Source organism: Meleagris gallopavo, chromosome 2, assembly GCF_905368555.1.
Source record: "Meleagris gallopavo chromosome 2, MGAL_WU_HG_1.1, whole genome shotgun sequence".
NCBI classification, from domain to species: domain Eukaryota; kingdom Metazoa; phylum Chordata; class Aves; order Galliformes; family Phasianidae; genus Meleagris; species Meleagris gallopavo.
In genome coordinates this window covers 19,527,071-19,552,969 of record NC_139405.1, presented here as the reverse complement: position 1 = coordinate 19,552,969, position 25,899 = coordinate 19,527,071, and the positions used below count along the sequence as shown (strand labels likewise).

The 25,899-nt window shown below is 37.5% G+C and overlaps 1 protein-coding gene and 1 long non-coding RNA gene across 10 annotated transcripts in view; one reads left to right on the top strand and one right to left on the bottom strand.

Moving 5' to 3' along the window:
- The window catches only part of ESRRG (estrogen related receptor gamma), a 382,004-nt gene that overhangs the window by 170,674 nt on the left and 185,431 nt on the right, over positions 1-25,899 (bottom strand). The gene's annotated exons all lie outside the window — the stretch shown is intronic.
- On the top strand, positions 16,027-24,312 carry LOC146544890 (uncharacterized). The gene is made up of 2 exons (XR_014881948.1): positions 16,027-16,299; positions 19,923-24,312. It is a non-coding gene; the product is annotated as an uncharacterized LOC146544890 (long non-coding RNA).

Here is a 25,899-nt window from a genome sequence, read left to right as displayed (position 1 = left end):
CTTGTTTATTTCTATGCTAAAAATGCAAGTAGGAGACAGAATTCTGGATGTTAAGACTTATTTGAACACTCTGTGTGCAATAAAACAGCAGTTGGCCAACAGGCATATAAATACACAGACATACAACATAATTAGAATACATGAAAAAGAAGCAGCGTAGGAGAAAGTCAGGAATTTTTGATGGGCTATAAAGAATTATTTTGAGCAGTTCAAACTCACTGCTGGTTTATCACAGAGATGAGTTTTTTACTCTACACAAGTGTTAAAACTACAGCAAAAATTAATGCATAAAAGCTCAAGTTCCTATCGTTTGTCCATTTGTCATGAATTTTCCTTGCCCAGCCATCAGCAGCTCCACAATGACTTCTGCCCATACGTAGCACTATAGGTCTCAAATATTTTGAAGGTCACATGGGATAACTCATGCATATTGTTTGACCTGGTGTTGTTCACCATTCCAAAGCACTGATGGCAGTGTGATCCACTGCCCCAGCATTGCTTTCCTTTCACTCTCCTGGTTAGCCAGCACTGTATGCAAAGCAATCCAGAAGCCATCTCACTACACAAATTAGAATTTACTGGGTCCTAATCCATCGTTTTTATTTGATGGATATTTATAACTACACTGGGCCAAATTTTATTACTGGTTACATCACCGAATCTCAACTCAGAAGAATTTACTTCCAGAGAGTTAGGTTGGACTCATACCAGCACAAAACTAATCTGGAGGCTAATGGAATAAAAAAAGACCTTTATCAAACAACAACTCTAGCAAGGTCATTTTTATTCTTTTCATTTTCTTACTGACCTGCCTGGAAAAATAACCAACATGGAAATGCATTAGCAAATATCTAAACTGCAGCCAGTCACAGCCAGCAACTTCCAGAAAATATCCATAGTCAGAAAAAAATATATCTATAGCCCACAAAAGGATTTTTAGAGAACTTTAAGATCACCACCATGGATTGAATTCAGATACTTCATCTCATACTGTTAGACATAAAACTAAAGCTAGTAAATCTCAATGCAGGAAGTACTGCACATGCTAACTCTTGCATTTTCTTCCCTTTCATCCTTCACATTTTCCTTCAACCCATCATTTGTTCTCAGTCTCAGTTCTTTAATAACAGGAAATATGTAATAACTAGTCTGAGATCTAAAAAGAATCTAATCCTGATGGAAACAGATGTAAACTCAGCAAAACTTCTCTAGCCTTAAACTAGTCGAGCTCTGGACTTCTGGACCTCTCTTACTCACAACACTTGCAGCAAGAGGTGCGCTGGTTCACCCTGGGATTAATTCTTGCCAAGGATTTTTCCTCCAAAGAGGAATGATAGAGAAAAGCAGACCCATGCAGCACAAAGGTACTCCCTTACTTAGCTATGGAGCCAGCACTGGCTGTTCTCTGCACCAAGGACTTGAGTGCTGAACTTGAGTGCATTTCAGGTTTCACTAATTCCCAAGGTAACAGTTTGTTTCCAAAACAAGAGGTATGTTCATTGACAAATTGCATAGCATAACCTTTGAGCCAAAATTGTTCTCCCACCAAGACAATAATGCAGGTTTATTATTATTTTTTTAAATAATCGTGTGTTCCTGATGCCTAAGTATGAACGTTAACACAGAAAGGTCACTCCAATTTAAAAAATTAAAAATATTCCTTCCTTTTAAGTAGGAGGCTGTTTCTATATGAGAGGATGTAGCTTCAAAGTGGTTTTTCTTTTTCCATTTCCATAAGCAATATATAGAGGCTCAATTATTCATAAGAGGGACTAGTCATGTAAATAGGGTTTGGAAGACTGAGCACCATGTTTCCAAATCACATCTTCAGGTGCAAAAGACCATTTCAGCCTGGCCTTTGTGAGCAGGGTGCAGCCTTGGGAGGACTGGACAGAGAAGTAGGCAGGGCTCACAAGTCCACATTTATACCAACTGCCGGCATCAGTTACAGCAAGTTAGAGCATACAATTCCAAGTTTTACAATGAGAGATTTAGAACAGTCGGAGTAGATAATGCAGAAAAAAAAAACAACAAAGCAGCTGTCTGTCAAACATTAGCCTGAAAAACCAAGCAAAACTCTCAAAATACTACTCTAGTGAAACCGATGCCTTGATTCCTCCAGGAAAGTTGAGGTTTGATGTGTGACCGTATCCAGGGGACTCACTAATACAGATTCACTAATTCTTTCTGACTGTCTCTGTAATGAGCATCTCCTGCTCTTTAAAGCAGCAATTCTGCCTTCTTCAATCAGCAAAAGGGAATGTTTTAGTATTTTTGTTGGCTGGTTATTTATAAGAGATCTACTCTAGATTAGTCCTGCTTGAGTGGCATCATAAATGGCTGCATTCCCCAGCAGTAGTCTACTTCAGATGGGAACCTGACAACCTCTACTTAGTGTGTCTTTCACAGTACACAATGAAGTGTAAAAACTGCTGTGAAAAAGCCTGTGTTTCAAAACAAACCATCTCAGTAATAAGCACTTAAAACACTTTTTATTAATATATTTCTCTGTGTACTAAATAAAAGCTTAATGCTAAACAGGCCTTTGACAATGTTTTTGCTTGGGTTTTTGGGTAGGGATTGTCTTTAAATAAAGTCCTACAATAGCTTTTAGGCGGTCCAAAATATATTATTTGAAATAAAGCGTTAAAGTGAGGTTTATAAAAGGGCTGTTTTTTCCTTCATCACAGCTTAATAACATGGGGTTTTCAACCAAAAAGCTTAATCAAAATCCAAAGTGGAAATCCTAAATTAGTAAATATTGAATTTAACCACTTTTATATCTCAGGTATTAGCAAATACCTTTGGTCTACAGAGATACAGCCCCTTCTAATCCTTATCTGAATTTGCAATTAAGACTTCAGAGCTACAGATATCTGTACACAGCTCTGTACACAGCTCTGCTCTCTTATTTTTAAATGATTGGACCCAAATCAAATCAGTCTTCAAATACATTGAAAAGTAAATGTCTGATGTCTAATTGAACTAATAGATAACGCTCTTTTTAAAACTGTTAATGCTTAGTGGGGGCTTCACACAGACAGGAGCAAGGGGAGGGAGGGAGAAAAAAATCCACACAGAAAACCTTGTCATTATATTATTACCATTCAGCTCCTCGGTATAAAGATAGAGGAAAGCTAATATTTACAAATTATTTGGAAAAAAAATTCTAAATGCATTAGCGGTTAGATTCTTATTCTCTGTCACTAATTGTCACCTCCAATAGGACATGGTAAGAGCCTCAAAATGAAGCACTTATGAGTTTTCTTTTGCAATCTCTTGTGGGCTTCTCTCAGTTTATCGCAAATGAACAATCGTGTTGGAAGGGGCACCGTCTGTTTAATGTCATTAGTGATTGTTTCATAAAACAAACAGCCGCTCCACCATTCTGCTGCGGTTAATCTTAAATCTAAACGTGGCGGCACTTGGGGAGAGTCTCAAACATGGTTTGTTCTAACCAATGCAGGTCTCTTAATCTATTGCAAGTCAAGGCGCTTATCTCTCTGCTCAGCTCAGAGCAGTGATTTCTTTGTCCAAATATCAAACCAAACCCAGTTAATATCATGCTTCCAGCTTTTTCCCAAAGATTTTTCCTCCTTAAATTGTGGCCAATGCCTAAGACATATTTATTTATTGCTTATACCATTTTATGCTTATTTTTCAGTATTAGCAAAGTCACACTATTTTCCAACTTAGTGCACAAGGGCACAATGAGCTTAATCAGCCAGGTGAACTGATAACTTGGAGATTTACCTAATTGTGCAGGAAAACCATTCATTCTGGACTAAGCCTACAGTGTCATATATGTTTATAACAATTGAGGATTTTCATACAAAGGCCTAATCTACAAGGTTCTTAGTCACCATAAACTTTCATTAATTTCTGGAAGCAGAGGTTTCCCATCATTTTGCAAAATCAAATCTTATGGTAGTAGTCATAGGAGAAAAACAAACCAAAACAAAGAAGCTCTGAATAAAATTCCACAATGGCACATCCATGAGAAAAGTGAGACTGAGGCTTATCCCATTTGCTTTTCAGTGCTACCATAGCTTTAGCTAGTACTTTAGAAGTTAGGCATATCTCAACTGCTTACGTATTTAGGAAAATTGCAACACCTATTTACAAAAGCATTTGTGAAAATAGAGGGAGTATGGATATGATTACAATAGATTTTAACTCACTTCTTGCTTCTATCAAATCTGCTTGAGTCTTACGCAAATTTTACGTTCTTACATTCAGATCAAATGTGTATTCGTGTTCCTGTAAAGTCAAGTGAAAATTCTTTTGAACTGGTGTGCTAATCCAGTTGAGCAGATCTGAGGAACAGGACAGTCCCCTACGATGACTAGTGCTCACATAGCAAGAAATAGAGTTTTGTTCTTCCAGGAAACCTCAAAACATTGTTTTGGCTTTATTATTACCATCAGCATACCAGTCCCTCCCTAAGACTTGATGGTGGAAAGATCCTCACTATTTGTTCACTCAGAAAAAAAGGAAAGAAAAAATCAAGCAGAATTAGTGTTCACATCTCTGAGAATTTTTTGAGGTAAACAAGAGTTGTGGCAGGCACAAATTGATGTACCAAAGCAGTCTTGTCAAATGCTAAAGCACTAGTGCTTGTATAGTTTATGCATATATTTTTCCTGATTAAAATTAGCTGCAGATAGATGCCAATGTGGTGAAAGTATGCAATTTCATTTTTCTCTTTTCACTTAAAAAATGCAGAAGAGAACAGAAAAAGACACATGTGAGGCCCCATTCTTTTCTGGTCTATCCCCCAGTCCTTGTATCAAACTCCCTTAATATACACAAACAATTGTCTTTTCTCCTAAAAAAAAATAAAAAATAATAAAAAAAAAATCAATTCAGTGTTTTCCACATCTTCATATCATTTCCCATCTCAACTGGCTGGAGTAGAATTTCAGTTAACTGGTAGGAGTCGAAGTAAAGCCTGGGTGCCTGTGTTCCTCCTGCCCCATAATTGTAGAGGGATCTGCATTTTTCAGCTTACAAAAATAGATACACTGAGTTATTTGATAAAGGAACTGTCACTCCTGTTCAAGTGCCAAACAACATGAGGGTGAGTGAGATTGTGTTCAGAACTCAAACTGGCCAGGCTTAAAATTATTCCATGGAGCTATCTCACGTGAGGGAAGAAATGGGGAAAAAAAAAAAAAAAAAAACAAAGAAAAAAAGAAAAGCAAATCTACATGCAAGCCAATCAGTTTTAAAACTTTCCTGTTTAGAGGAAAATTAACTTCTATGTTTCCAGCCCATCAGCCCTCCAAAAATTCTCTGGTAGAAAGCAGAAATTGAGTCTTTAGGCATCTCCTACATAACTTATTTTCAGAAAGTAGAAATACTGGGAAGTATATTTCCCTTCCCACTGTTAAAAAATAATCTTGATTCTCAAGTAAAATTCTTCATCTTTGCCTTGAAGATCATTTGTCAAACCACTGTTCAGAGCAAAAACTTAGCTGTTCTCTGCAATAAAATTTTGGGCAAAAAGGCTTATATCTCTGGGTAGTTACAAAATCTAACCTCTAAATATATTTTACTGGGCCATCAATTGAATGTTTAGAAAAAGCACAAAGATAAAGAAGCACGTTTATACTCCCATTTACTGTTAGTACCAGCTACCAACATTGATTGAAGCATCTCTCTTCCTTTTTTTTTTTTCCATTAGGTTTATTTCTGAGCATCAGAGTTATTCAAGTCTAGAGCAATTTAAACACAAATACTAAATGCTCCATAATGTTCAATATTTCCTGATTACATGAGTCATATAATATTACAAATCATATTTTCACAGAAGCGTGTTGCTGTACCTGTCCTAAACAGTCTTGTAAGTGAAAAAGACAGGCAACAATATCTACTCATGTAGAGATATTTCATGCTTACTATGATATAGGCATAAGTCATACTTTACATATATATATGTATATATATTTTAAAACAAAAACAAAACACTAGTTATTGCTTAGAGCTGCTTCTCCTAATACACCAACAGATTAGGCTATTTTTTCTATTTTATAATTGAGAATTTGTACCTTTTTTTAAAGCTCTTTTTTCTTTCTCTCTTTCTTTCTCTCTTTCTTTAAGCCAGTAAAAATAAAACCATGATTATAAATACAGACTTTCCACTTTCAATGGATAATTCAGGTCAGATAAAACATATATAACCTGCCAAAAATAAAGCCAACAAATAATCCTCTGCAGACCTTTGAGACCCACTCACAGATTGTGAGCTTAGTGACAGCCCCACTGGAAAGAAGGATGCTCCCTTCTCTTTGATATAACATGTGCTGCCACATTGACTAACCCCCAAACCTGCCAGCTCTCTGTCCCAGTCCAGTCCCTGAAATCCCTTCCATTCCAGGCTTAAATGGAGGGCAGCGAGTCCAATGCTGAAGTTGATAGCAAAACTCATGCTAACAACAGCAGGGTGTTTTTCAGAACAAAGACTTTCATGAGGACCAAGTTCAGGTGGAAACCACAGGAAGCAACTAATGAACAATTCCCAGGAGAAGCAATGTGAATAATTCCTTGATTACCAGAAGCTTCAAATTTGTTTGCACTTGGACAACAAAAGAAGAACAATGCATCCAGCCTGGAAAATAACAGTTCATCTTATGCCTTGAAAAACTAATGCTGCCCAACAGTTGCAACTCTGAACACCAGGATTAGGACCTCAGCAAATAAGAGGTGTCTCTCCTTCCAGTCTTTCAACCTTCCTTTTCTCAGTTCTTGCTGTTCCTCTTACTGGTTTGTTTTCTTATTCACATATGAACTCACCCCAATATGCTCCACCTATCCCTCTCTACATTTTTTACTCTGAGACTTTGTGGTTTCCTCCCCATCTAACAAGAAATTTACATTAAGTTTGACTTACAGGACTGTAATTTTCAAAAACCTCCACCACAATATTCAGTAAGCTCTGTCAGTTAAAAAGAAATCACAACGCCAAGACAAAACGTCACACACTCACGTGAATCCACGCATACAAATACACAGACATTTGTGCTGGTTGGAAGTTCAAAGACCTGTGTGCTTTGTTTATTAATAATACGAGTACAAAGCAGAAAGGAAAACTCAGGACTACAACCTAAAAGGCCAGCCTGATAGGCTAATCATAAGGCAATCACCAACACTATTATATTGTTACTTATCAAAGGGCTATTTAAACAATAGGATACCAGCCATTTAAAGAGTGCAGACACTTGGACTTTGTAATAGAGGTGGCCATACAGATCAGGCTAGCTTTGATTTCTGAGTACTGTAAATATGGAAAATTAAAGTAAAGTCTGCCCTTTCACTTGACACTCCTGGCAGTTTACTTAATCAGTGAGCACCTTCAATGAATGAAATTCCCATAGGAAAGAAAGTTTCATAATCTGTTCACTAGGACTCTCAATTATTATTCTAAGATATGCTGTTATGTAAGTATTATTAGAAATGTTTCCTTTCCCTCACTACCTCATTGTCATTGTATTCTACCCAAACTCTCTCTGCTTAGTAATGTTATGTTTTGAAATACACTGGTCTTCGGTTTCTGAATTCAACAGATTTCTGCCCAGAGAATGGCCCCAATAAGCTGCCATGCTACATCTTTCACATGACTATTATATAGAGACAGTTAAATCAGAATGAGATTTATCATCCTTTTTTTGCTGTGTTTACACTTGCAGTGAAGCGTCTTATACTGTGGTACATTCTGCCTCTTACTGCTGGACTACCCTCCCATATCAAGTTTTATATTGAAACCCTTTGAAGGTAACAATAAAGGTTGGTAACTGAGAAAATAAATAACCGAAGTCTCTTGCTAGATTTTTGCATTCTCCAAGGCCTCTCTACCCAACCACATCAAAAAAGCCTCAACAGAATATTAGCAACTATAGAAAATCATATATATATTTTAATCTCAGTAGTGAGAAGAGGTAAGAAATTTAACTTGTAGTTGATTAGTATCCCTTCTGAATAAAATACAATCTTCATGGATCTACAGAAAAACCTGGTGGAGGAGAGTGTGGACTCAGAAATCAATACAAACAAGTGCAGATTGAACAGGAGTAGTGAAATAACCAGAATACTTAAGAAGAAAAAAATTAATTACCCTGAATTTTCAGCAGCCCATGAATGTAGAGAATATTGTCTCTCCTCACTGTGAGCAGAGTAAAAAGTAAACCCATTTCAGTGTAGCTACTGCAAACTCAAAGCTGATTGCTTGAGCAATAGTTGCATGCCTTCAGAAATATACTGTGGCACCCAAGCTTCTAATAATAATTACCATTACTGTTATTATAACAACACTGATGCGAGCAAGAAGCAGTAGGACAGAATATCCACGATTCCCTTACATTACTGTGTACAGTTTTCTCAAGGGCACATTTGTTGTCAACTGCTACCACAGGCTCCAGATAAGATCATGGCTGAGGTTTTTCAATTCATAAATATGAATATAGAAGTCTAAAGCTGACTTTTATGCTGATTTTACTTTCATGAGATTCTGCTTTCAAACTGTATAGCTGTAGAGCAGTTTCACAGCAAGCATACAGACAGCAACAATATGGATTTGTCTGCATACAGTAGTTTCATCTCCAACTTCCTTGTGCAATCTACTAGGGAGTAGCACTGTAACAAAAAAAATCCTCCCAGTACTTAGAGACCATAATGCTACTGTATTTTCAGTAATGAAGTCTGATGACATAAAACCAGCTTTTCTTCCACGGCTGATATCAATGGAAAGCTCTTACCCCATCAGAAGTTAGATGACAAACCTCCTTTCCTTTGGCTGTTTTATGCATTCATTTCCAGAATGCATCAGAAAACTCTTACACTTTTCATTGCTTTCCTGTAAGGATTGAATAGGCTAAGTGTCTTCTGATTTGCCTTGGAAGAATTGGGAGAAAAAAATTTAAAAATTGAGTTCATAAATGGAAAGTAAAATACCACAAGTAACTTATATCATGGTGTGCTTTCATCTGAGGAGTTCAAGGCACCAAAAGCAATAACCAACTCACAATAGGCTTAATGTATTTTGCATCCGAAATGTGCTCCTGAACCTGGCTAGCTTGCTCTTTAGTTATAAACACAAATTTAATTTCCACTAGAGATGCAGTGAATTACAGTGATCTAATTTAAGCAACAGTGAACTGTATTAACCTCATAGGATTGCTGAGATTTTCAGTGCCTTATTTTGGGACCGCACGCTGGTACACCGAGTTCCTTTGAAGAATTCTGAACAGCAGGAGGTGATCATCTCTTTTGGATGCATACACATTTGCCTATATGCTAGGGTACAAATGTGTATTTGTATACATAGAAGAAAGAAGCTTAAACATGCGTGAATGTGTTGTCTAGAGGCTGCTTTTCTATGAGTGACAAAGGGACAAGTATTGTAAGAATATATTCTCTTCTCTAGGGCCTGCTGTAGTAATAGTGCTAACTGCTACACACGTTCCATGGGAAGGGTATGGCCCTGAGAGTCTCTGATAGCCAAAGGTAGTACATTTTCCTTGACTACCTCAAATACAGAGCAAAAATTCTAACCTAGTCTATTTGACAGTTTTAAAACATAAAGTTCTGTTGGTTGGAGATTAGACAAAAATAACAAACATTATTTCATTGAGGGCCTCAAGGTGGAGTTGGACACTGGCTTCCAAGGGGAAGTTGTTTTACTCTCTGTTTCTTCTGTCTAGCCATAATCTCCTTCCTGCATAGAAAGAAGAAAGCGTAACAATTGCAATAATAAACAATTCCCATACATGATGCATAACTGCAACATACCAGTAGTAATTTATCTTTGTAGTTGGGGATGTTTTCTAAATGTTCACATGGACAATTACTATTTGTTGTTTGTATTACCACTGTGCCTATATCTGTGCTCATAGAGCATGACCCACTATCTTGTAAACGCTGAAGAAGTTCCAAACAAAAGGACAGTTCGTGGCACAAGTAGCTTGCACTAAGTAATATGGCTGTAAATTTGAGCTGGCATCCACAGCCATTGAAATAGCCTGACAATGAAACAACCAGGAACACAGAAATTGCCACATGGGCTCAAATCTAGTTTCATCTAGAACTATAAGCATAACCTGATGCGTCAGCGGAAAATGCAAAAAAACATACACTAGGCAGATTTGGGATAACCCATCCCCCAAGAAAACGTCCTTGTGATGTCTCCTACCAATTAGACTGGAAATCTAAAGTCTATCATTTCAGACCACTTCCAGTATTTTTTTTTTTTTAAATATATACTAACAACATAGAATATTCTCATTCACAATTTTTGCCAGACCTTTTCCTAAAACACATTAAATCCCTTAGTAACCTCTCAGAGAAGTCCATTATCTAATTGCATACCAGGTGAAAAATTTATCAGCTACCTTTCAATAGCATTCCCTTTCTCTAGTATCATGAGATAGAGAGAATAGCTGTTCCCAAACTGCCTTCTCTGTGCAAAATAATAAATATTAGATTCTTATCATGTCTTTTTTATTCATCTCCTCTCAAAGGTAAGCAATCCCACTCTTTTCAATCTCTCCTCGTGAGAGATCTCCCATACACCTGATCATCCTTCTTGCCTTGCTCTGAACTCCTGGTACATCTGTAATATCCTATATTGATGAGCCCACACCATTTGCATAATGGCATTATGCAACAGCTTCCTCATGTTCTCAGTGTGCCTCAATTCTCATCTAGAAATAAAACCTTACTGAAGTGAGAAAGCACAGTAGTTTGCATGCCCGCTTTTGTTGTGAAACTACCAACTAGGTGGGAAAAATCTGTTACACAGGAAAGAGTTATCCATATGCAACTGAGCACTTCACATAAGCATCTGCCTATGCCTCCATCAGCTGGAAATGATTTTCAGTTACTACAGTCTGGAGTTGAATTAACTCTAACTGGAGGTAAATGCTGATGTGTTGTGCAAGAATTTGTACTCTACTGAAGGCAGCATGCTGGAGTTTTACTTCAGTTGCTTTCATTATCATTCAACACACTGGAATTCTTCAAAGCACAAAAGCAGACTGAAAAACAAAAGCAGTTCCTCTATTTCCTAGTAGAAGAACATCCATGTATACGAATTTTGTCCCATCTCTCATGATTTCAGCCAGAACATCCTTTTTCTCCCTTATTCAAGCTTCAGTCAAAAAGCTGTTCCTGTAAGTGATTAATTTCTGAGCAAGAACAAGCTAGGGACACTAGGCCAGGGATTGAGTAGATGTAATGATTTATCTCAAGTTGCACCATCAGAGTATATCAGAGACAAGCATCACACTGTGCTATGTTAGTGTCTCAGGTATGAAGTAGTCATGGGCTAGCAAGCTTGACCCACACTGAGTATTAGGAACACTATATTCATACAACAGTCATTCCTTATGACTAAAAATCTGAATTAAATCATTTTGCCATTTATGTTACGTCTTTTTTCCAGTGCTTCTTTTCTCAGCTAGCTCTTCTCTTCTTTACGTTTAATTCCCACATATTCTCTTTGAAATATGCACACTTAACTTAAAGCATCTGATAAATGGAAGAGTTTCAATACCCCTTAGAATGACCAGTTTTGCTACATTACTCGGTAACTACCTCCATACTTGGCCTTTGCACTATGGAACTTTTAAGTCAGCCTGAAATAAGTAGCTGCTAGATTGAGAGAAACTCATACCTTTATTTAAAAATACTTTTTAGGAGCTTCAGTAAGACTAGAACCTTAGGCAGATTGTTTGGAAAGATGACAAAAATTACCCTTATTGCAGTCAGTTTGCAATAAGGGTAAAAAAAAAAAAAAAAAGTCTGCAGGTACCTGCAGACCTTTTCGCATTCAGTCACCAGTACTCTTGCTACCTAAGCACTTCCATATTCAAATGCACTACCATAGAGCAAAACCGCAGCTGAAACACATTCTTTTCTGGGACAAATCCTATATGTCTTAATTATACATGACACCCACAAAAATTGAAAAGATACGTCAAAGCACACCAGTTAGATTATGGATGGGAAAACTCCCTAGACCCAATATCAAGTCAAAGGAAAATAGAATAGAAGAGTTTTGTAATTTAGAGAAAGAATAAGAAACCAAAATGCTTTTCTGTCAAAGTGTTGGCAGCCCCCAAAATGAAGCAGTGCTAAAACAAATGTGTATTTTAGATACTAACAAAAAAAATATCGTCTCAGAGGAACCAGGAAAGTCCTCTCCTCCTTTCCTAATTATCACATTTGCTCTGCATCACACAGGCCAATTGCAAGCCCTGGAACATAGTCGTGTACCCGGAGCACAGATTTTCAGCACAGCCCTGCTGAACGCGGACTTCACAGCAATTCTGCTGGTGGGAGGGGGGATGCTCCTACATCTACTCCAAGACAAAAAACAGACACCAAATTCAGTTGATGGATGGAGGGAGTTCCTCCAAGTCATTCACAACTCCTGACTGGGTGTCTCAGTTGGATGTGAAGATCCTTCTGTGTCTGTATGCCTTTATAAACATAGAAACTGTCAGTGAAGTTTGAGTGAGATACCACACAGCAAGACAATCTCAATTTACTATCATCCCATCTACAGAAAAAGGAAAACAGAACAATGCTGGTTTAATTTTACCTATTAGGGAAGAATTTACACTGCCCTTCTGAGGAGTTACCGCTAACAGATCCCTTTCCAGCCAGAAAACCTGTATTTTTCACACCTTTGCTAAAGTTGAGGAGAGAGGAAAAACAGGAAATAATGTTGGCAAGAGAAGAGGTATGTTTAGATCGAGAAATGGAGCAACTTCTCACACACTCCAATTTACAATGAAAACATTAACATATCCTTCGTAATTGCTATCAATCCTAAGAAATAACCATCCCAGGGATTACATGTAAATTCCTTTTCCTTTATTTTTCTTTAAAAACCAAGAGCTTTTGCACTTGCTACAAGAGGACTCAGCAGCTCACAGCTGTGCCGTTTACGAGAAAGGACACAGGTCCCTCATTCTTGTGCCATAAAGTCTCCTCCTGTCTGTGTCTCCCTGAAAATATTATACACAAACTCGATTATCAAGTTGCATGCAAACAATATCTGGCATTGTTCTGGAAGGAAGAAGATTTTGCATAGCAATTGCAAAATTAACTTTCCAATCAAAATTCTGACTTGTTGAATTGCATGAATCAATACGTATTTTTTCTAATCTTTAAGTTATAGTGCATTAGAAAAAAGTTAGCACTGAGACACAGAATTAGGTCGGCTGCATTAGATCTCCTAATTAACCAGTTATTCCTTTAAAAGAGCACTCACTCTGCTTTCAAGACTACTCCAACATTTTGTCAATAGAGTTCAGACTAGGGCTAATGATTACCATTAGAGAAAGCCCACAGTGGTTTTAAGAACTTATCTTTCTGTATTTTGTTCTTTTTATCCAACTGCAGGATCCCACAGTGAAGTCACTGTTCACGTTTAAGAAAAATGAAATAGAGAGAACAGGGAGGGAGCAAGAGGAAACTTTTCTGTAAGTGGAAAATACGAGATGCTTCAACACAAAATACTCCCCTCCAATTTACAGGCAGACAATACTAAAACAACAAATCCCTGCAGCCACTGTTTTACATACATATATATATATATATAAATGCACACATATATTTATATGCACATAATTTTACTTTATTTATATGTATTTGTTGCTAAAGAACTAGCAGTCCTTGGATGGAAAAGTGCAAGGCTTTTTGCTGTGTATGTGTCCTGCCCTGGTGTAAAGGCTTTGGAATGGTGAGGAATGGTGAGGAATGGTGAAAGCAGGGCGTGGATGTGCAGTACCCCAGCTATCCCTGCAATTTCCTGCTGGGAAGCCCAGATTTCCATTTGTTCTAAGCCTGTTCCCCTGCTGAAGTAATAGAAATCCTCCCTCCTGTCACCTGTATATGGTGTTAAGGGCTTCAGATCCAACTGTCCTTTTCACATGCTATTGAGGTGTGAAAGGGAGCCTTTGCGTTACATACAGGATCAGTGTGCCCAAAATACATTGCTTCTGCTTGCTGCTCTGTTTATGTTCCAGTAGTTGAATTCTCCACTAACTACCTCATTAACATTTTTAAGAAATCTTTTTGATTTCTGTTATCCTCTCATGGCACTATCTCAGTTGCAGATAATTCTTCCTCTACATTTACATATGGCTGCTCTTCCTCCCTGCTACCTTCTTTTTTGATCTCCTCTCCAAAGACAACAGTTATCAATGACACAACGTGCTGGTTTTCTTACCTGCCATTGCAGAGTTGCCATCCGCACCATTCCACTGCATCACAACAACAGGACCAGTACAGAGAGTGACACCTGCCTGGGCACGCATCCTTTCACCTAACTAAAAGCAACCCTCGAGGGCAAATTTTGCCATTTTGATTGAATGGCAAACTCCACAAGGCTGCAAGGCTAATGATCTAAAATACAATAAGACATTGGGCAAAAACTACACTGAAATCAATGGTAAACCCTCCTGCTGGTCTTACCCTAATCCCTTCCTGTACTTGGGACGGAATTCCTATATGATTTGGCATTTAGGATATGTTAGAGGAAGAAGTATTTCTTGATTTGCTATAAATTAGTAATAGGGAGAAGTAGCCAGCTGGGCTTCTTTCATTGATCTCAGTGTGCAGGACTCCTCTAAGAGTATCCATTTCCACATGGGCCACTCGCTTTTCACGTCTGAGAGAACCAAATTCAAATGAAATTATGTTATCAATATTTTAGTGGTTTTACTCCATTTTAATGAGATTGGTGAGATACACTTTTGGCTCAAAATTAAAAATAAAACCTCAGTTTGTTATTCTTGTATTTCCTTTTTGCTACTGTTATTTAAAAGTAAAAAGCACAATGAGGTAAATTTGAATAATTCAAGAATCTCATTTTACTTTTTTTTTTACTTTTTTTTTTCTTTTTTAAATATGAACAGCCAACAAGCAGTACACCAGCTGCTTTCCCCTCGGATTCCTGTGGATGAGTAGATGGCCATTTTCAAAATACTTGTAGTCAGCATACTTTACACTTAGGCACAGTTTCACAAGGCAAGGAAGTATAGTGATATCCACAGTTTGAAGAAGCATGCCTCTGCCAGAAGTTAATAGTTGCATGCTTTAATTATATGCTTTCTTAACTTAAGATTTTAACTCATTTTTTACATCAATACCTTGAGAAGAGTAGAGTACAAAGCAGCAGCATAGTTTCTAATGTACACATTGTCACCCTGTTTTTAATTTAAAAGCAGAGAGCCGGGTTACTCTTTAAGATACAATTAAAAAGGCAAATATGATTTGATTTATTAAAAGCTACTGTCCAGCTGAGCTCAGTCTAAGAGAAGAAAGTGATGGATGAACTGAAGGATTCAGAGCTCACCTGGCAACTAATCCACAGAGCAGCTACAGGGGCAGTTTCTGGGGAAAGTGGTGCAATCATCATCATTGCCATCATCATTCGTATGTCTGTAGCAGCTTTCAGCCCTCTATCTCACAGAACTTTGCAGACACTTAATTAAGCCTCATGATATCCCCTCAAGGGAAGTCAATATTAGTTTACCTATAGGTAAACTGAGATACAGCAATGCGCAACTTGCTCAAGGTCATAGAGTGGGCCAGTGGCAAAGCCATTAATGAAGCCCTATAAATCTGACCCCAGAAGCCTGATTTAATTATGAAATGATGCTCCCCTTCTGTTACCAATTCCACACTGGAAATAGCCATGGCAGATGCTTTTGAAAGGAAGTAAAGTTTCATGAAAGCGAGAGGTAACAAAGCACTTAATAATAATAATAAATTAAAAAAAAAAAAATGCCAACAATATAGAACTTTCGATCAGAAAAAAATCAAATTGAAAAACTCTAAAAGCAGCAGCAGCTGTACTGAGTATTTTGTTGTTGTTTTTGTTGTTAAAATAAATAAAATAGTTTCCTTTAGCAAGAGTAGAATATTGACATTTTACTTGCTCACTAAACTAGCACTCTCAACAACTAATTACTGTTAGGGGCAGAATAAGTAAACTAAACCATTGTGGTAGCATTTCTCAGATGTTTTGCATGTATGAAGACACTGAAAAAAAACAGATGGAGAATACTATAATGAATTGAAATGTTCTATTTAAAAACTGTTTGTCAGCTGTAGTTAAGTTGACACTGTCAGCATGGCAACAAATCACAACACTTCCCATGCCATGCTCTGCACTCCTGCCTGCCACCGGGAGCTGAGCTGTTGGAAACTGGAAGTTCTGGAGCAACCCAGGAGTGGAACAACAAGCAGGCAGGTGATGGCCACCTCGGGTTTCTGCAGCCCTCCGGAAAGGTCAGCGGAGTATTTGTTTTTATAACAAACCAACGGTTACCTCTACTCTCTGCACCAGATTAAAAAACTAAATACAACAATCTCCATAAGCAAAAACACTCAAAACAATACAAAGCGACCTCAGGGCTCAGGTCGCTGATAAGGAGCTAACGTTTTCCAGCTCAAGGTCACCTGCCGAAGGCGAGCTCACTCTTGATGTAATTCAAAGTCATTACAACTTGCTATTCAAACCCTAGCCTATGCAAGATGCACTCTGGCCTCTTTGCAGTTCCTCAGCAGGCTGGAGCCCAGACACATTTATAAAGCAAACACCGTTCCGGTGGGGCCTGCTGGGCATCTTTGCTGAGGAATCTCAGTGAGGACTGGTGGGCACCACCACTGGGTGCTGCCCAGTGCCCTTGGTGAAACTTTCCTCGTGCAAGGCTGCTCCTGGGCACAGCACACCGCTGTCACAGAGACCCAGCCATCAGTGCCGCTGCTTCCATACGTTTTTTTACAGCACTCTTTCAATACTTTTCGTTTTTTTGTCTGAATCCAAAGCTAGTGAACTTCACAAGGTGGCAATCAGGCCCTTGAACCCTTTGTCTCTCTGAGCTTCAGCTTCAATCCACAACCAAACGGAGATCTCAGCACCACCCATTTGTAGTTACCATAACAATGCTTTACACTGTGGACATTAACAACCTTTGCCAGCATTGATATTCCTCTCATCTACGACTCTATGATTCTCACAGCACTTTTGAAACTAAGTCATGCTGCTAAAACAGCCTACAATTCTAAAATACTCCAGATTAATTGATATGAATTTACATTTGCATTTCTTTTACTTGTATTTGTTATGGGTGCACAAAGTTAAAAAAGAGAAATTAATAAAAAGAAAAAAAAAAAAGCTTAATTTTTCTTTATATCACCAGTAAGTGGTTTGAATCTAACAGAAGTAATACCTGCATGTAAAAGTGAAAAATGATAGGCAAGTAAGGCTCAAACCCTCTGCTTGCTCTTAATTATTCCACTTTTTAGGGGAGAGGTGAGAAAAATGTCTGCAGTACTGCCTCCTGAATAGAGCATGAATAATGAAAATATCTCTATACATCTTGCAATCTCCTATAACAATGCTTGTAGGAAAAGAGTATATTATTAAGCATTGTGACAAACAGACAGGCCATTTACATTTCAGGGTGGGATTCTTTTTTCTTTTTTGCTAAATTTATGTATTTAGTTAGTTGTGATCAAAATCATTTGCAATACTTGCAGATGCAGAATTATCCTTGCTATCATCTCAAGTTTTTACACATGGAAAGATAGAGATTGTCGTATAGGAAAATCAGACACTGGTTTTAGTAGCAAGGACTTGATTTATTATTGCTTCAAACAAGTTTCATGCATTAAAGATCCCGGTACAGAACATGACATGCTCTTTCTTTAAAAACAGCTACACACTTTAGGACAAGTGACATGATCCAAATGGTCTCAGCTGACGTTGATGGCTATTCTAATGCTGCACAAGAATGTCTCTCTGACTCAACATGTTTAACATTTTTTTTTTCTAGCAGAAAGGAGAAGAATAAAGAGAATAAAATACTTAGTTAAAATGAAATATCCATTGTGAAAAATTCAGTTTTCATCTCACTTTCTGTATTTACTATTATCCCTCAGGCTAAAGAAAGCACTTCTATGTACACACACACAAAAACTCCTTTTATTCAGATGTGAAATTCAGGTTTCGATAATCGTCTGTTGAGGGTCATATCTGAAGTTCACAGACTTGACTACAAAATGCTACCCCACATTCTAATAGCTGTTAAGTCAGGTAAGTAGAAAAGTTGTATGAAACAAATTGTAAAGTAACCCAGTAAGTAAGTATTATTGTGAGGAAAATGGAGAGAACAAAAGAGGAAGACTGACAGATCCAAAAAGATACAATGGTATCATAGAGGATACCAATAACATATTTTAAATTGCTCTAAAACAACTTGTCTTGAGAAAATCCTAAATCACTTCACACAGAATGTGTAAACACATTTTTAGTCTCCAATCTAGTAAAAATATTTTCCAGTTTAGTATCTAAAAATCAGGCAATTATATGAAGATGAGTAAAATAATAAATTTTATACACACACACACACACGTATATATAATATACATACAAATATCATTTTTTACCAAACCTTTTTTGCCCTGTGTGAAAGATTCTTCATTCTCTATGAGACATGCTATTGTTTCATTGACACAAGAAAGGCTTTATGAAGTTTCTTTAGGGTCCCACCAAAATAACATGAAGTGTCAGTGCCAAGATGAAAAATGATCTGACATACTCCTTTTTCATGGGACAAAACAACACCAGCCTCAATTTCATCAGCTTTGCTCTCACCTCAGTGTAACATGAAGACAGGAGTAACTGTGTTGTTCTGGATCTGCACATTCGTAACTGGGCAGAACAAAACTCCACCTCTAAGGTTCCAAGAAGTTACCTACAATTTGATCTGTCTTTCCTCATACCTTCACAACCAAACCTCTCTCTTGCTTTTCTTCCACAGACACTGTCTTTTTACAGTGCTCTCAAGTTTCCAGTTTTCCCTATACCATCCTGCATGCCAAATCCTTTAATTGATCATTTTAATGCTCTGCTTACATGCACAAACTCCAGCAATTTCATTTAGGTTGACCATCTCTGCTTCTTCATCCTATCCACTTACAGAAGAGTAAGCTATCTCAAAACTCAGTATGGCACCTATCAGTTATAATGCGCAGACTGTAATCAGCCAAGCTACATACACCAAACAAGGATGTGGCTCACTCACTAAAGCAGTCATCTTTGGCACTAATTGAAGCTCAGCATTGCCCAGGTGATCGTCACAGCATGGAGACCATATAACCAGCACCCATACACCTGGCTTGCAAGGAAATCGCAGGCTTTGAAGTATGCCCACTCCCCAGTGAAGAAAGTCCAGTGAATTGAGTTGTAACACCACCAGCACTCCTCAATATAGACAACAGCAAGCTGACAACACATCACTCCATCTTAAACACTGAAGCTGTTGAACTTGATTCAATCCTTGCACAGATAAGCTTTGCTAAGGAACTCATCTTTAAAACACAACACAAAAAGTGAAAGCATCTTAAACAGTACCTCCAGTATTACCCCAGTAATTCTCCAATAACCTACTGAAAATATAGACCTATTTCTAAATTTAAAAGCAATGACGAATCCCTGTCATGTTTCCCTTCCTTTTCATTTTTCTTTGTTAAAGCCTGATCATTTCCCACCTTCATTTGAACAAGTTTATTTCACAAGACACTGTGATGAAGCTTGAGAGAAGAACTGCTACATATTCTCTGCTGCTTATCATTATTCCTATGTTACTTGTTATATCTGTGTAGCTATTGCACATGACTTCATAAATCTCCCATTTTGCATTATGGCTTATGTCTATTTCTTCTTTGACTCATCTCTGTCTTAAGCTAGGAAAGGAAAGAATACTGGTAAAAAGAAGAAAAGAGATACCAGAATAACTTTTTTGGTTTTTAGCATTCCTCTGAAGGCATTAAAGTTTTGCCAGCATATTTTGAAGCGAATGAGAGAGTGTCAAGGCCACAGATTAAGAACATTTGTGTGCTTACAGGAAGAAGAATGAAGATACTGTACATGAAGAATAGTAGTACCTTTGAGAGGAAGCTTAACATCCTATCTACAATGCCAGCAGATTTTCCTCAGTTGAACAGATTTCCACAAAATGTTGAGAGCACCAGTGGAAGTGTGAAAGCACTTGGGAAGCATAACCAAAACACATCACCAACTTGCAAGAACCTCAGCCTTTCTAACAGAGAGCCTGTGATATCTTCCCAAGTAAAACACATGGGCATCTAAATTCCCTCTGAAGTGGCAACAGGTGTTTTTTTTCTGAGTGCGATGCTGCTGAACTTGGTCACCTGGTATCTCTTTAAAGCCAGCAGAGAGGCAGGCACTTACAGGGTTGAATTTCTCTCTTCTGAAGAAGCCATCCAAAACAAGCAAGATGAATCGTACCCTAGAAGGTCTGCTTTCTCTCCATCAGCTATAAAGAGAGTCAAGGATGGGAAGCTCAGATATAGAAGTTTACACTTCAGATGTCTAAAGTTAGGTGAAATGAATCTCATCGTAGGAGTTTTTCCAAGGACTTGAAAGAGGAGAGGATTTCATCAAAGGCCTATTTCAAGATAACTGTCAGAGTCAAAAAAAGAAATAATTCACTTAGCTATGGCTGGCTTGAAGTTGGACACATTTCTCTTTGGCAAAATTGTATTAAACATCACATTCAGAGTTATTTCAATATCTTTGCAACAACACAGTGTGTCAGAGGAGAAGACAAATATGAGGATTTTTTCCTTTCTGTCCTTAATTCTACAACTAAGTGATTCCAGAGTTCTGCTCATAATCACCTAACCTTCACATTTGTAAAAGCAAAGGTAATATTTTTCTTTTCTTTTTTCTTTTTTTTTAAACAGGAACATCACTGACTAAGAATTTTTAAAATGATCTAGATTCTTTTGACAAAAAGTTTGTATATGAATAACATACATTAATATATTTTTTTCAGTATTTCCATAAGATATTTTTAAGTAAGGTTCTAGCTGTACAAATTATCATTTTGCTTTTCCTGTCTTTTCAAAGAAAGGCAAAGAAAGAGGTTGTTCTCTCATTTATATTTGCTGTTGAGTTACAGTGAGCTTTAGAAATATCTGTTTATTAACCATACAATGTCCACCTTGCTCAGTGAACTTCACCATGAATGCTAACTGGAAGTCTTGCATGCAACTGTCCAGGTGCAATTAGTAATTATGGATCCAAACAGAAACTGAAGACAAAAGCATAGAGCAAAGTACTTTAAATAAACACGTACAGGGGTGGAGTTTTATTTGTGAGAAATGGATTAAAGTTTGCGAGAAGTGGATTAAAGATAACCAGAAATATTCATACAGGTGTGGCTGGACTCCAGCTGCACTGGATTATACTGATATTTATTAATATAATTTTAAGCTTTCAGATCATAGGCTTAAAATCTTCTTGGTTTCATACAGGGTGTACAAGAGGTTGACAAACCACCACAATAAATATTCTCAGCTCTCCCATTTCCCATCTTGATGTTTCTCTTTGATGACTGTCAGGCTAACAATTGCATCTTGAAAGAAAGAAACAGAAAATCTCACTCAAAGAAAAGGATCCTCTACTTATTTCTCTCTTGTTCTCTTACTGTGACTCTAACATCATCATTATACTCTAACAGCAAGAAGCCAGGTAGGTGCACTTCTGCATGCAACCGAAGCGATGCTTTGTGCTGCTAACTAGGTATGAGCAAGATTACAGTCGATACAGTTTAGTCAAGAAGACAGAGACAAGGCAGACAAATGGACTGACCTGCTCTCAAAACTTTCTTGCCCATCCTGATCCTTTTCTACCTCTCTAATTTCTCTCACAGCTAGGTTTTAACATGCCTAGTGGACGGCATGTTTGTGATGGAAGAAGTGACAGTTATTTGGCATATATGTAAAAAAGAGAAATTAGTTCAGGCCTGAGAATAGAATAGCAGAAGAGGAGAGTACATTTCCTACGCAAGGTTAAAAGAAATGAGATGCAGCAAAGACAAGGAAAAAGCTGTTGTGTTAGAAGTAATAGAAGTCCATTATGCCAAAATTACAGGTATACTTCAACAGCTCAGTATTGCTCTGAAAATATAAGCTGAATGCAGGTAGGGTATTTGCAAGTATATAAACAGAGTTGTGGGTATGTTGTTTGTTTGCTTGCTTGCTTGTTTTGTATCAAAGTGATGTAAAATAACTGGAGAAACCAGAGAATCCAATGCACAGTTTTGAGGTAGAAGACAATGATTACCTTAATGTACTTTAATTTCCTTCCCTAACCCTAACCCTAGCCCTCCCCCCCACCCCGCGTGCAATTCAAGGACTACTTCTTGGGCAAGGAGTTGTTTTCTTCCCTATATGTGGAAATTAATTTTTTTAAGACCCTTTAGAGGAATCAACAAAAGTCCAGTGGACCAGATTTCTAAGTACCCCACTAATTCAGGAAAAAAAAAAGTCTGCAAATTTAACAAATAACCTAGCCTAGTCCTTTGTTCCAGACACTAGTGAAATGGGATTGAAAATCAACTATAGTGAATTTTAGTCAGTAATCCTGTCATTATCCAACAGAGTTTAAAAGTTTTCCATATGTCTTCAGCAGCAACAACCCTGATTTAGGTATAGCAGTAGGCTGAGATACTTTACATAATATCTAATAGCATAGGTGTGAATAATCATGAAAGTGAACATCTGGTTATTCACGTTGCAAAAATATAATCATGCCACTGACCTTGGTGGTTTCACCTTCCTTCAGGTTTTCAGCAAACTCTGTTAAATTGTTCTGTGGCCAAGAATATTGCATCAGACTTAGCATAGATTTTTTCTGGTATCTTAAATACTGTGAAGTCATGGTAGAACAAGACCTAGGTGATTTTTTTATGCAACTTAAGAAAAGCAGAACCGAATCTGTACATCATGCTTCCAGACTTCTAACTTGTGAGAATCACAACAACTGCCACTGATACAAACTTATACCATGAGAGGACTAAGTTCAAAGATATCCAAACTCATTTTTGGAAAATAAGTTAGAACACTCCCAGATCTTTAAGAACAAATCTAATATTGCATGTCTTTATAATACCTTTGAAGCATTGAATGCTTGAGGATAAAAATATTGAAGTGTTCTGTGAAGATATTAAGCTTTCATTTCCTTTTGGCCAGGTACAAATTGTCACTGTTCAAACCCCAGACACTATACCAATCCCAAATGTCTAAATTACATTCATCAAATAATTTCCTAATGAAATGAATTAGAAACCACTTAGAAAAAAAACATATCTGTCTAATTTCCCAGAACAGACTAGAGGCTTAATTTTGTTCCCAGGTACACTAGAGTAATTCTAGACTAACTTAATTGATGACAATGAATTACTCAGAAATTCTTGCAGCAGCATATCTGGAAAGTGAATTTGGTGGTGGGGACAACAGATTTCCAAGACTGAAAGTGTGACACTCAAACCCCCAATCCATCCAATACAGAGCTTCTGCCTTGGGGAGTGGGAGAGTTCTGGATTTGAACAGTGGCCACAGAAATATGTTTTTCCTGCAATTTGATGGTTTCATGGGTACCATGTACAGATATCCGTCTACAAATAGAGAACAGTCCTGAAGATACTCTGAAGCACAGCAGTGCTGTGAGGGAGGACAGGGCAGCCTGAAGAATCTCACGAGATTCCTCAGCAGCTGCTTTTCCAGCAACACAAGCAGAGCACTGCTTGCAGCTCAGCTGTGTGTTGAGTTCCTACTCCATCATCATCGATATAATCCAGGGGTAATTACAAAAACTCCTAGTGGGTAAGCTTTATAATACATTGCTGAATCAAAAAAACAACCTTCAACAACAGTATAGTTGTTGGAGAAAAAACAGTTGCAGGAGGAGAAAAAGAAAAAAACAAAAACTCTAACAATGCCTCTTTGTACAAAGAAATCAAAAGCTTTTATTCATTAGAACTAGATCAGCACTGGTCATAAACACTTTTTTTTTTTCCTTTTTTTAAGGTATTGAGTCATTTTTCTTTCAGAAAAATATTTTTAACATATCAGTTAAGAAGCATAAAAGATTTCTATCAACTGAAAGGATAAACACATAATTTCATTTCTGCTAATCTGGTTGGATAAGAAAGAATAAAAATAATAGGTATATAGGTTAGACATCATCACTTTCTGTAGTTCGCTACAGCCTTTTTCTTTCAACCGCAAGGGAAAATAAAAAAGTCTCGTGTTGAAGGCAAGTTCCCCAGTAGGGAATTGACTTTGAATACAGTCTCTCTTTCCTATCATCTGACATTTGGATCATAAAGTATCTCACTTATCTGTTCTATTTCTCTGTTCTTGGCCATCTCTATCATACATGACTGTATAAATAAAAATTATTTGAAAGACCTGCGCCAGGACGTACTCTACTGGTCTCAAGAGATCCTTTATTGTTCCTATTTTGTCCTGTGGATTTGGAAGTTAAGGTCTTTGGGATATTCGTATATGTTTTCCGTTTCAGAAGATCTGTTAACTAAACAAGCTTCTAAATCTATTACACTTCTATTTTCAGAGAACTCCAAGCCTACTATACCTTGGTCTTTTTCCCACCCAGAAGTTCACCATCCAAGTCTTCAAATTTGGAGAAGTGCAAAGGGCAAACCAGGTTGTAAGAGCAGGCTAGGAAGCAAATTAAAGTATAAAAAAAATTTCCATTAATAGCATTGATGACAGTCATGTTATGGAAAGTGCTCCTTAGAACAAAGGACAGCATGCTATGTAACTGTCCTAGACAGTCCTGCATATACAGGATTTACTTGCTGGTAATAAATAAGGACAAAACCCACATAATTTTTTTTTACTCAGGTTTGGACTGGAAGAAAAAGTTAAGATATTCCATAGATTTAAAACAACTAACCAGTGTTATCTCTCAAAATGCATCAAATGATCAAGAAATAAATAAGAGGAAATACAAGGAACTTGAACAGAAAACCCAAACTTTTTTGGAAGCAAAGGTACTCATTGCTGTGACAAACATCCACATTTAGACAAAATATCCTGAATGGTCTTAAGGTCTCATTCATCACACAGAAGATGGTCTGACACCCTCAAGTGTTTCACTTCTCTTTTAAAGCTACAGTCATAAGGCTGGAGCAGCTATAGTAACAGTATTTTATTATGAAAACATGTATGGTACATTATCTACCATGTGAAGCAGGCTAACATTAGGAAATGAAAATTTCCAGCAGCAGAACACCCACTAGTTATCCAAAGCCCACTCTGCAGAACCTTACAGATCATTCTATGAAAATCCCTGGACAAATCAGTGTCAGTCTTTTCTGCATCTTTTCTCTCAGGCATAAGTGGAAGTGGAATTCTCATTTGAAACCCCCACATTCTCTCTGTAGATAAATTAATGCTTCCTTTGTATGTTTGAGGAATAGTTTCCTCTGCATGAGTGAGTTATGCATCAGCAAAAACTAACAGGGGTTGCAATAAAGGTATATACAAGTTAATGGAAGCAGTCAGAGCTGGATAAATAAGGAGCACTATGAAACACTTTCTGACACAGGTGCTTGCCCAGCCAGGAACCCATTAGCACCTTGTCACAAAAGCCCCCTAGCACACAGAAATATGAATTTGGAAGTCACTGAAACCAATGGGCATACACAATTAAGTGACCAATGAAAACCTGTCATCTTCTCCTCTTCTTTGGAACATAGCCAGAAATGACTGGTGGGAGGAAAAGATAATTGGGAAAGACCTCAACTTCTGATGTTTACTGGCAGGGAAAAAAAAAAAAAATAAGGGGAAAAAAAGCCACATAAAGGGTAGGAAGAGAAAGAGTGTTTGGTAGGAATATCTCCATTATTTCTATAAGACTGTTACAAAACATACAGCCTAGCAGTGACTGCTGATCTAGCAGGATCTAGAGGGAAACACACATTTCGTGACATTTTCATAAAAAGCAAGTTACGAATTGCCTGCCAAAGAACCAACATCTCTACCTTC